Source organism: Melanaphis sacchari, unplaced genomic scaffold (genome assembly GCF_002803265.2).
Source record: "Melanaphis sacchari strain LSU unplaced genomic scaffold, SCAv2.0 Contig23_pilon_pilon, whole genome shotgun sequence".
Classification (NCBI taxonomy): Eukaryota; Metazoa; Arthropoda; class Insecta; order Hemiptera; family Aphididae; genus Melanaphis; species Melanaphis sacchari.
In genome coordinates, this window is record NW_020271114.1 from 3,137,456 (window position 1) to 3,151,135 (window position 13,680).

Sequence of the window (13,680 nt, forward strand, 5' to 3'; positions counted from 1 at the left end):
TCAATCAAACTTCAAGTTTAACATTTACTCCATTCCCCTTGTCACATTCAAATTCAAAATTTCGCTTTAATCATATATAATATATACATAAAAATAATTAAGATTAAATATAATTATAATATTATTTACATATATTAATATATATATATACATCAACAAATTATATTGTGATTATATTATATATTGAAATGATAATATTAATATCTCTGTACCTATATTATAATATATTATGAATGATGAACAGAGTGTTTTCGTATCGTAGGGTTAATTTTTTAGATTGTAAACATAAAAACTTACATTATAAACTTCAAGAACAAATTTATGATCAAATCAATATATATTATATTATATTCTCACAATTATTATTACTATTATTATTTTTTATTATTTTTACTACTCATATATACTATAATAGCAGTTTCGAACAATTTTTAATACATAGATGTATAATAATAATAACGTTATTATTTATTTTCGGTGTTCATCTAGAGTCATGAAATATTAAATTATATTATATAAAAAAAATCATGATAAAATGCGCTTCATTCCAAAAGTTCAAACGATAAGAACATTATTTTAGAGCGGTATTCTGTTGCTGCATCTTGATTATCATTATCATTATTATTATTTTTATTATTATCATTATACTATTATTATCATTATTATATTATTATTTTTTTTTTTTTTTTTTTTTTTATTATTAATATATATTATAATATATTATATTATATAGATAATGTATGAATAGTTTATATAAGTTGTTTTTATAGGCTTGATTTGTCTAGAGTAGGGAATGTATTAAATACTCCTGACTTTGATTCTTCTAATTTTAGCAGCGCATAATTTTGTAAAACCAATAAAAAATTTTCAAAAAAACAAAAACAATTTTTCTTTTTTATAAACAGTCACACAATTTTTTCCTAATATTATAGCACATTACAGTAATAATATAACTTATTTTATATTACCAAACACAACTGCAACTGGAAGGCATAAAAAATATCAGTCAGCAGATGTACTTAACACGTGAGACATCTTTCCATCGTATACTATTAATAATATAATATCAAGTTATTTTTATACAATTGGCATCGTAATGAACCGACTAAAATACCAAGTATAATCTGCAGTTAATTATTTTTATTTTTATACTTTTTCCAGTCATGAAAAAAATTTTAAAAAAATTATACATTTACATACTTGTATGATATATAATTGTTAATTGTATTACCATATGTTATTGTAAGTATTAAAACGTTTAACAATTGATTGTGAGAAACTCGGAAACGTGTTGATGAGACGTCTGAAATCAAATGGATAATAATTTATGGACTATAGCTAATAGCTAATACACATAATCGATCCAAACGTTCAATTTTTTCAATTTACCCTGACCTAGCTACTTTTAATTGATGTGAAAAATCTTGTCGGGTGACCAATATTTTTGAACACGACTAAATTATATGGCAGTTAATACAGAACAACAAGTTTGACAAACGTTTCTAAATAAATAATAATTAAGACCCGCAATCTAAAATTTAATGACATGTTTTTAAAATCGATCGATAGACTGGACTAACCAAAAAAGTGCATAAATAGGTAACTACTATTGCTGTACTGTACGTTTTGAGTGTACTAGATACTTACATTAAATATACATTGCTGTAATGAATATTATATTAAATTTTAATTCAATAATTATTAATCTTATTGTAGACAAGAAATTATTTCGAATAAAGACAGTCTTTCAGCCTATGTTACTAGGAATATTTTATGAGATATTTATATAACTATTACAGTAATCAATAATAAATAATTTATAAATAAAAATACGGTAAATTGAATTTTTGCATTATTAAATATTAATTATTACAATAATAATATAAATTATATAGTTATATAAATGTTACATATATCTAATAGCCAGTATAAACTAAGATAATATATAAAATAAAAAAGTTATTTACTATTTTAATTTTAAGCTTGTCAGTAATCAATGTATTCATTTTCTGATAGGGGTGCAACACGATTGCATACGAATGTCGCTTATCGAAAAATTTGTTTTTTTAGCCGAAAAAAGAACGATTGCGAACGTTTTTATAGGCTACGTTGCCAATTTTATAATTTCTGAGTATGTTTAATTTTGTTGGGGAATTTAATTCAATTTTTTTTTTTTTTTTTAATGAAAACTATTCGATATTAATAATAAAATGTTACATTATAGCAACGTTACAAACTTTTTTTTTTTAGAAGGAATATACAATCTATATCATATCATGGATATAATAAGTATATGTGTTAAGAGAGAAAAAAAACATAGAACGTGAGATAGATAATTTGAGGAAAGGAGCCACCCAGAAATGACACTTTCAATTTGGTTTATTTCTCATTTATTATATTTTTTTTTTATTATTATTATTATTATTATTATTAATGCAATAGATCTCTGCACCATTTACGTTTAAAACGCCTTTGAGGGTTACTTGGAATTGTGAGGGATGATAAGTTCTTGATGAGAAGATTTGAATGAGTAGATAAACAGTGATGGAATTTTCTATAGAAACATTTGGCTTCGTCATGAATATTTTTTAAGTTACAATCTATATGTAGAGCAGGGGTGTCCAACCTTTTATGAAGTCTGGGCCACGTGATATGGGTAGAAGTTGTTGCGGGCCACATAGTTTTTAATAATAATAGTTAATACATACAGCGTTTTATTTTTATTTGTTGATAAATGACACGAGATCAATGCTGTGGACATATCTCCAATAATAAAATATTTAATCAAAATCGGTTCGAGTTGATCCACTAATCACTCGTACCTATAATTAATTTGTGCCCGTGCTATTATGCTAAGATAAAAGTATTAAACACGATTAAGTTTGTTTGATGTTTAATATTATGTAGTTTTATATTCTTATGAATTGTTATGATAAATTTGTTCTCATCGATCTAGGACAAATGAACGCGACCGTTTGGATACGAAGTCAATTAGACGCGGCCGTTTGGGCGCGAGTACATTTGGGCGCTAAGACAAAATTATAATAATTATTGAATAACAATAAAATATAAATATACAATATATATATAAAAAAAATTAATTTTTACATATATCTATGACAATAAAATATAAGTATACAACATAATATAATATATAGTAGAAAAATCATCAAAACAAAAATTCAAAATATTGCTAAAAAGATATAATAATTAAAAATGTTATAGTTATTGTACTATTTTATATTATTATCATTATTGAAATATTTTGAGCTATCCCTCTTAAAAATGTCAAAATTCCACTTTGTTTAAAATTTTTAACTATTTTTAAAATTATTTTATCAATATCAATATATTTTTTTTTATTTTTTAGGAGGACTATTTCCTGCTTCTAATTGATTATAATAAGAGTCTCTACCTGTTTGTACTTTTTAAAGACACGTTATAAAAGACCATAAACTTGGATTATTATCGATTTCGATAACGTATATTTATAAAAGTAACAGAATTGAATTAATACAATACTAGTCTAAACGACTTCGTGCCTAAACAATAACGCCGATTTCGATAACGTCGGATAATCCCTAATATCGTGATAAAACTTTAATGTTAATTATAATTTTGTCTTCGCGCCCAAATGGATACGTCTAAATGACTTCGCGTCCAAACGGCCGCATCCATTTGTCCCTGTTCGCTGATGTAGAGTACCTATAGTTTGAGATATATGTAGGGGCATTTACTATTTTTCTTAATGTCATATTTTGAAAAGCTTGTATCTTATTTAGATTGGGCTTTTTAGCGTTTCCCCATAGCTGGAGTCCGTATGTCCAGATGGGTTTTAATAAGGATTTATACATGAGGAGTTTAATATTGATAGGGGTGACCTTGTTACCAATTAAATGTTTCAGCATACGTAGCCTATTGTTTAGGAATAGTCTTTTTTCACGTATTTGTTGAGCCCAAGTTAAATGTTTGTCAAGCATTAGACCAAGGTATTTTACTGTGGGTAATGAATGGATAGGGATGCCGTAAAGTAGTACATTTGGATAAGGAGCATGCCTAAGTGTGAAAGTGTGAAAGTAGTGTAAACTGATTTACTTTGGTTTACTTTAAATTTAAATTTAGTGTACCAGTTTTCCATCAGCCCGAAGTGAGTTTACAAATCTAAAGAGGCCAAGAGAGGGTCTTCATTAATCGAGATAATGGCTTTATCGTCAGCATAGTCTGAAACTGAGGTGTTTGGTGATGTGGGTTGATCAGAGACGAAGATATTTAAGAGTATTGGAGATAAAATACCACCTTGAGGAACTCCAACGTTTATAGTTGCTACTTCGGACATGGCAATTCCAAAGCATATTTTAAATGAGCGATCTGTGAGATAATATTTGATAAGTAAGAAATAGGATGAAGGAAGGAAAGATTACAGTTTATATAAAAGACCTTGGTGCCAAACACGGTCAAACACCTGAGAAATATCTAGAAAAGCGCAAGTGCAGTATAATTTTTTTCAAGAGAGTAGGAAATTGCACCTACTAACCGGTGAACTTGATGTGTAGTTGAATGCGAGATACAAAAGCTAAATTGGTAATCAGGAAGGATTTGTTTTTTAGCAATGAATGGTACAATACGTTTGAGGAGTAGTCTTTCTAGGATTTTTGCAAAGAATGGAAGTAGACTTATTGATCTGTAGGATGAGGTAGAGTCAGGCGGTTTTTAAAATGTTTTTCTAGGGGTTAGGATTATGTAAATTGTTTTGATAGCGTAATAACAGAAAATCCTTATACCTACTGTTTAATTATTTTAAAAATAATTATTTAAAAATGTATAATTGACTAACACCTAATCTGGCAACATCACACGATTAAAGGTAAATTAAAACTTCGCAATCGTGTTACGGGAAAAGGTCCGTTCGCAATCGTATATCCTGATAGGTATACTTCTGATAGGTATCTCCATTTATCACTGATATGTATTGAATACAAAAAAATAATTTTATGTCAATAAATATACCTCTCTGCAATACATTATATGCGAATGGGTCACTATTATAGGTAGAGGCGGTAGAGCTAAAATTTATATGCAACAGTATATTATTTTTGCAACTTCTGATTATTACTTTTGTAAATAATTTCCACGAATCACCTCATGATGAGATAAACAGTGGTGATTTTATTTTGCATATTTTGGCATATTTTGGCTAAAATGCATATTATCGCATATTTTGAATAAAATTAATATATTGTTGCATATTTCGGCTATAAAAACGCGAAAAATGCATATTTTATGGTATATTTCGTTACTAGACGTTTTTATCATGCAACAATATGTATTGACGCTGTTCAAAAATTCTACCTATTTAAGGTATAACTATATTTAGGTCTAACAGAAAACTGTCCAATTTTGAAAATTTAAAACACCATGTAATTTTTTTGTGTAATACATTTGAATAGCATGAATATAGTTAAGAATATTATTTAATTAATTTTAAAACGTATGATTTTTTTTAAAGTGTATATTTCATATTTTTTTGCGTATATAATATTAATTGCATATTTTTGCATATTTTAAATAAACCAAATGCATACTTTACAATATTTTATTGCATATAAATCAGGGCTTGCATTTGAAAAAAAAAATTATTAAACGTTATTTACAATTAAAACATTATACAAATTTTGTGTTTATCGTTATTCAGAATTAAATTTTTATTATATTTTATAATTTATTAATTAAATAATTGAAATTAATTTTTTTTTTTAATAATATACTATATAGGTACCTATAACGTTTTGCGTTATGTTTTGTTTGATGATATATCATATATTTTATTAATCATTATGTTTTGTTTTGTGTTATTTAATTATTTATGTTTATCGTTTTCCGTTATAACTACGTTTACAAATTTCAATTGTTTATTATCAAACATAACGTTTGTAAGCACTGATATAAATCCTAGCCCTAATTATAGGCCTTGTTTAAATAAGTATTTCGTCAAAATTAAAAATTAAAATTTTTATAAAAAATAATAATTGTCTTTTTATATTTTTTTAGATTTTATGGTTCTAGTATAAATTATTTATTAAGAATCTTGTATTCAATTTTAAAAACTTAAATATAGAAAAAAAATTTCTATAAATTTTTAACTACAAAATAGTTTGTAATTTTTTACGATTCTGACAAAATTTTAATTTCAAATGCATATGAAAAAATATATTCTTTTTATTTTTATACTGATATAAGAGTATATTTTATGAGATCTTGTCCTAACTTTTCAGGCATTCCTGTCCTTAACCTAACCATCCCCATTTTTGAAAATTGAGGTATTTTATCGATAACTTATCATGTACTCACTACTTATACGCAAAAATTAAAACATATCATGATAAAATCAATACATTTATATTGCTCCGCTCAGAATTAGTGCACCAGTCGCGGTGACTTCTTCATGCAAAGATTTTTTGATAAACTGTATGATAAAATGCTTAACTATTGTTTTTTATGTTTTAATGTTTATCATAACTGATAATTCAAAAATATAACTTAAAATATGTAACTTCGTACTACGTATATAGCTACTTATTATTTATTACTAGGGCTAATAACTAGAAATTAACTTGATGTAATACTAAAAATAAAATAAAATACTAATAGCTACGTCAAAATAACATCATATAATATACTTAATACCATAAACTAAAATAAAAATATCAATACATAGAAAATTTAATCCAATCGCTCACCCGAAATGGTTTTAAGAAAAATGAGCATTTTCGAACAGTAAATTATTATACTATACATAAATTTTAAATTAAAATTAAAAATATAATAATTCCAATATATATAATATGGAAACATTGTTGTTAATAACTTATTTGTATATGATTTAGTTGATTAATAAATTAAATTTCGAAAGAATAGTTTTTAAATATTCAATTTTGTGTATTGAGGATAATAGATTCATGATGAAGTGTTTTTGAAGATATCGAGCCTATGATAATTTGAAAATTGTAGTAATTAATATTGATCGATCAATATTCATAATTTATAAAAATAGTTCAAATTAAGTCAAAACTAGATCCATCGACCATCATTATTACAAATATTTTATATTTTTATAAAACCATTTTTTAGGACTGTTATTCCTAATTAACACGTATAAATAACTGATAAACTATTCATTCGAATTTTAAATTAGATACTCCAGTATTAAAAAAAAAAATAATAATAATACAAAGAATACTCCAACAGTAGTACAAAAACATCTCTATAATTAAAAATAAGGTATTTAAATATTTATTTTAAAAAAAATTCAATAATGAATGTGAGCATGCCTGGTGAATCACCCTCTATATAATATATAATATATATAATGTTAAAACTTTACGTTTTTAATTTTTACACAATTAATGAAAAATTATGATGGTCACAGCGTTTTCAAGCCACAACTTTAACTCTCCTAGTTGTGTCTACGGGTTTCGAAAAAAAAACTTTCACGTTAAATAAATTAATATAAAATAATACAATATATAATTAGTACACTTTTATACGTGCACATAGTACCCTTTACACACAAAAACCAATTTATTTAAAAGTTTTATAATCATTTTCAGTCCAATAAATAAAAATAAAATGAAATAACTTACGTTTCACCAGCATTAATTTTTCTTTATCAATAATTATAGCACATAATTAGCATTTAGCATACATTTGTATTGCCATATTTTTTTATGATATCGTTATAATTAATAATTCCCTACAACAGTATTATTCAAATGTATCGTGTATTCGTGTACGATATCAATGATACTCGAGTGTCGTCAGTACAAAGATTCGTGGTCGTACATCGTCGGTGTGCGTGAAATGCGCTCCTATTTAAAAATCAAATGTATGTAATTAGGTTTATAATATAAATTTAGTTTTTACTCTTTAGAAATCCTTCTCTGAAATCTGAGGAGGTCAAACTTATTGATATACGACACTTACGATGTTTGCATTTTTCGATGTATTACGCAATGAGTGTATATTATATAATTATTATAAAAAATATATATATGGTATAAATTATCTTGCTTTAATAACCTTTTATCATAAAAAAAAAAAAAAAAAAAAAAAAAAAAAAAAAAAAAAAAAAAAAAAACAGGACTTTATTGTGCTACGTTTCTGACGATAATATTGGACTTTTTACGATTTTTTGTTAAGAACTTATTTTGAATACACTTCTCCCATTGTGCTCCTTTTCCGTTTCTTTGTCAGAGAAAGTATTAAGAGGGGAGAGCACACCTTGTATTTTATTCGGTCTTCTTACAAGGCATTTGAATAAATCTACAGTTTTATTTTTTCAAAGAAATGTTACGAATCACAAGTCTATATTATAAAAACAAATTATTAAATAGAACCGAAACTGTAACGTATTACGTAGGTACTTAAAAGTGTTGGCCACATATCAGCTAAATATCTATATATCTATATGTATACTATGTTAATAATAACAATTATAATTAAATTAAATGTTATAATATAAATTCCCAATCTTATTGTTTTGTTTAGTTAATGATTGCATGAGAGTATATTATTTATTAGAATATTTGTACATTTCTTTACGGGTAATTTAACGTAATAATTAAAAACTAATTACCTATATCTTATTACGACAATTTCAAAGAGTATCATCATATTTTAATAAGAAATTCGTTGCTTAAAAATTAAAGTTGATTTAATCCTATTTTATTAACTATACCTTTGCATTATCCAATTAAAATTGGATTGAACACATTAAGTATAAATATATAAATGTCAAACAGGAGTACATACAAAATATTGAATTTCACTCTAAACCATATTTAATTACTGTATTAAAACCGTTTTATATCATATTAAAATTCATAACATAATATGCATACCGAATTAATGCTTACACGGAATTACAATTGCATAGACTAAATTTCTGAAAACTACAATATTCTGAGGATCATATTATAATATTTACGTATAATGTTTAAATTATAACACGCATTATGCGCCTCTATAATTGATAGCATATAACCCACAAGAATAAATTATTAAACATTGTTAAATTGGTATGAAATTCATATTCTGTACTAATCCACAAAGAGAAATCAAACAAATAATTAAATAAAAATGTATACATAATAATAAGCCTTAAGGATAAAACGATTTATTATTTACCAAATTATAATATTATGTATAAGGTTCTTATACTAGTAGTTATAAGTAAACGCCGTGTAAAATATTAAATTAATTTATCTCTACCAATGACCTAGCTATAAAAGCTACAGACTGCAGGTATCGAATGAACTCATTTATCTCATCAAATATATGTATAAGAGTACAATGTACATATACAGAGTGATTCCCTAGGCATCGCCCCCTTTTTTTCTTTAACAATGTAGTTACTTGAAATCTGAATTTTAGAATTTTAAGTATATTTTAAGTGATTTTAAATTGTGGTAATTATAATAATAATTCACCAACATTGGCAACATTTATAATTTATAAAAATTATCCAAGTACCTACCTATAATAAATACTGGATCCATTATTATTACAACTATTTTATACTTTTAAAAACTATTTTTAAAGAATATTATCTTTATTTTTCACATTTTAATAATCGAAAAACTACTCTTTCAAATTTTGACTTAGGTATTACATCAAAATTTTCTAAAAAGCTTTCCAATAAATATATAATATTCTTTTTTTAAAAACAAATGTGTTTATCGCCACAAAATACTTCTTTAATATTACAAAAAATCTCAATAATTTTAAAATATGGTATTTAAGTACAAATGAAATTATGAAAATCAGAATTTAAATAAAATTTTCCTTAAATGAAAAAGAAATGGTGGTGAGCATGTTTAGTAAATAACCTTGTTTATGTAGGCACGATACACGATTGTTAACGTACATATTGTACATTAAACGTCCATTTTTTTATTCTCAATATAATATTGAAACTGATAAGTGTTTTCTCTGTCGGTCGAAGCATTTAAAATTGTAGTTATTACAACAGTATGTAGTCACTCGACGGCATTCAGTACTTATCTATAATTTTTTTGAAAATAAGCAAAGGAATTGTTACATAGGTATTTATATTTATTTTACACAATCTTATCATTTAAATTTATAATATGATATAGATGTTCATCGTCGATGAATTAATATTTATGACTTGAAACTTAATGCATTTTAAACCATTGAAATACTTACAAGCATCAATTAATCATGTGACTATTATAAAATAATCTGAAAACGTTTACTTAACGTAATTTCTATGTAGACGAATAATTGTTAAGTAAGTACCTATACCGAAATTGACTCTATTTATAAGGTTGTCGGAGGAAAGAGAAAGCCACCACCATTTTCAGGGATCGATTTTATGAGCCTCTCAAGTATCAAAACCAATTCTCTTTAGGTAAACTATAACAAGTAAAATAAACCTATGGTTACGTCAAAACAAAAAAAAAATAAAAACATAGATAAGTAGTACACCAATGAGTTCAAATCATGATCTCGTAATTTGAATTTTAATATATCACATACGTACATCATTGATAATAATATTGATGTATTATATAAACATAATATAAAATTTCACGATTTATGGATTGATTTTAATAACTTGATATTGAAAACAATTAATTCACCTACTATATATAGATGCGTATTAGTAATTTCAAATTTAGTGTAAGTGCCGCCAACATACCTAAGTGCAGTCGAAATATTACTTGTAATTTGTAGTTAATAAAACCCAACCCATTGAGAATTCTACCTTATGCTTATGTACCTAGTGTTCTAAAATCTAAATATTGGCATGTGGTTATAAATAGTACTTATGTAAAAGCAATGGATATATACTAACAGATAAGTACACCTACTGCAAATTTTTGTTTAATTTAACACAATACATGTTCCTTTAAATTTCTATAGCTATGTTTCTACACCATTAGATATTAGGTACATAATTTACACATATAAGTTTTAATCACAAAACTAAGTCATGATAATTTTAAAATTATCAAAAAATGTAGTACCTACCTATTAAAATACTCATAACTTACTTTATAAATGTATAGTATCAATAAAAGCCGCATCTTAAATGCCCAAATAATAATCTTACCTTTAAATTATACAATGGATCAATATATTTTAATTTTACTATAGTAAAATGTTGTACCTACCTTTTGTAATACGAAGTCAACACTTGTGGGTGTGGTATCATCTTATAAGAGGATATCGATGCATCTTCTCTCTGAATCAGGGTCATGCTCGCGGGAAAGTTGATGGGGATGAAAGTGTCTTATCTCCACTCCCTTTTGACTTATTTTTATCTATTGATTTCTCATCATTTATTAAATAAAAATTCATTTTTTAAACAATTCTTTCTGTGTGATTTTTAATTTTTTGTATAAATTAAGTTATCTAATGATAACAATAAAATACACGATAGATATAGTATAGTAAAAAAAGTCCAAGTAAAAACCACAATGTAGAAAATGTATCATACATAAAAATAATCATTTATAACTTCTCTACATCGTGATAAAATTATTTATGATGTTCTTTTAAACATTAAGATTGATAATACTTAGTATAGTAATACCTAATATCCTGATTAACCGTCTGTAGTATTAAAATTAAAAGCCAACGACACTAGACATAGTAAATAGTTATGCCTAACACAAATATGCTATAATGCATGTGGGTCATAGTTATAAGAACACAAATATACAGTGCGCCGAAATTCCCTTAGTTAAAATTAAAATAAATTATGTAAATTTACCTATTTCAGACATCGAGTCAAGTCACTAGAGGTTGTTTTTTTAAAGTATTCAGACAAATGTGGCGTAACGGCCGAAACATTTTTGGTCGCAAACAGTTGAACCTCAGACCCAACAGTCACGGCCGGAGGGATATATCGGAAGTTTCCCAGTGGGCCGCTTGTACTCGTAAGAATTTTTTTTTCGGTTTATCGGTTAAGGCATAATCGACACAATTCGCAAAAGAGCTCGAACCTTAACAAATTACTTAATATGTATTAATGTGTATTCTAGTTCTGAATTCTAAACATACCTATGTATTTTAAATACAATTTATAACATTTCTTTGTACTAACCAAATTTTAATTTTTTTCAATTTTTTATAATAGTTTTAAGTGTTTAAATTCTCAAAATAATATAATATAATTGCATAGGAAAATATATGTTATTTTTAAGGTTGTTTTTATAGATTTTCTTTAATGGCTAAGTGGGCCGATTTTTTTTTTCCCGGTAGAAATTTTTGACCTAGTCCGGCCCTACTACCAGTAAAAAAAACTATATAGAAAAGACACGAATAATACATTTGTAAAAATCGAATTCGCAGACTTCACCTTGAAAGACGATTGAATGAAAAATTTTATGTGATTAGGACATTATTACCAATTAAATTATTATTATACAGTAGTCAGTCTTGTACGACCAATCTTCATTATTCTCCATTCACCGACGCCCACGCCAACCCATAGGTCACATATCTATAATCTATAATATCTAGTGAATGTGATTATTGGGATATTGCACCAGCAGTTTTTATTATTATTGTATGTAAACAGTGTATTTTCAATATAATTTACGTTGACATATTATAATATGATGGGTTTTTAACCATTTTAATTAATTTATTATTTAATTAGGACGCGTTTAATTGATATTACCGCCTCGCTTATAAACATAATATTTACCTACAGTTAGTTATTATTACAAAACCGTTTTTGGTGTTTTCGTTATTAAATCCAAAGGCAACCCAAAAAGCCGAACAAGTCGTCGTCATTAAATATTATATTATAATATAGTCCAATCGAAAAACCCTTGTCAAGCCTTTGTTTGTTCGGAGAATTTTTTTTTTTTTTATTGTATTAATAATCGTGTAAACGGATTATTTAATTGATATTTTAATTATTTTTTTTTTTTAATCCACTTCAAACGGACGTTGATCATCGTTTACAAACGTATCACTTCCAAATCCATACCCTAGGATTATGATATTCATAAATTATTATTCCATACATGCCACGATATCACATATTGCATGCACCAAACATATTTTCCCTGCTAAAATTAAAACATATTAAACGTACTTGTATAAAATATATTTTTTTGAACTCGTTACATATAATTTAAAATATCACCTGAGGCATCTTTGTAGTTGGTAAAATATCTATTACTATATTATGCTTTTGAATTTATTTTTATTGACACAATATTCATATGAACTATGAAGTTTAGAATTCGAAAATTACGAACAAATTCATCTTTGAATTTAAAATTAAATTCATTAAATTGTAATCATTTGAATAATTAGAATAAAAATAGTTTAATTATTTTTGCAATTGTTGTAAAAATATGTTATTATATTATACTCAACATTTTTAGATGCTGCAGGTTGTTGATAACTCTTAATAAATAATAACAACAAATTATTAATTTTGTTTAAAAAGGTTTATTATAAAATATAAATCGTAAAAAATAATACTTAATAATTGAATACAATTATTACAAATATTTTAACACATTGGACGACTGTTGAGATTCAAAAACTCCCTTAGAAACAATATTTATGTATATAAAACCACACATGTCTACAATTATGAATGTTGTGTTTTTATATACAATTAATTTTTAATTT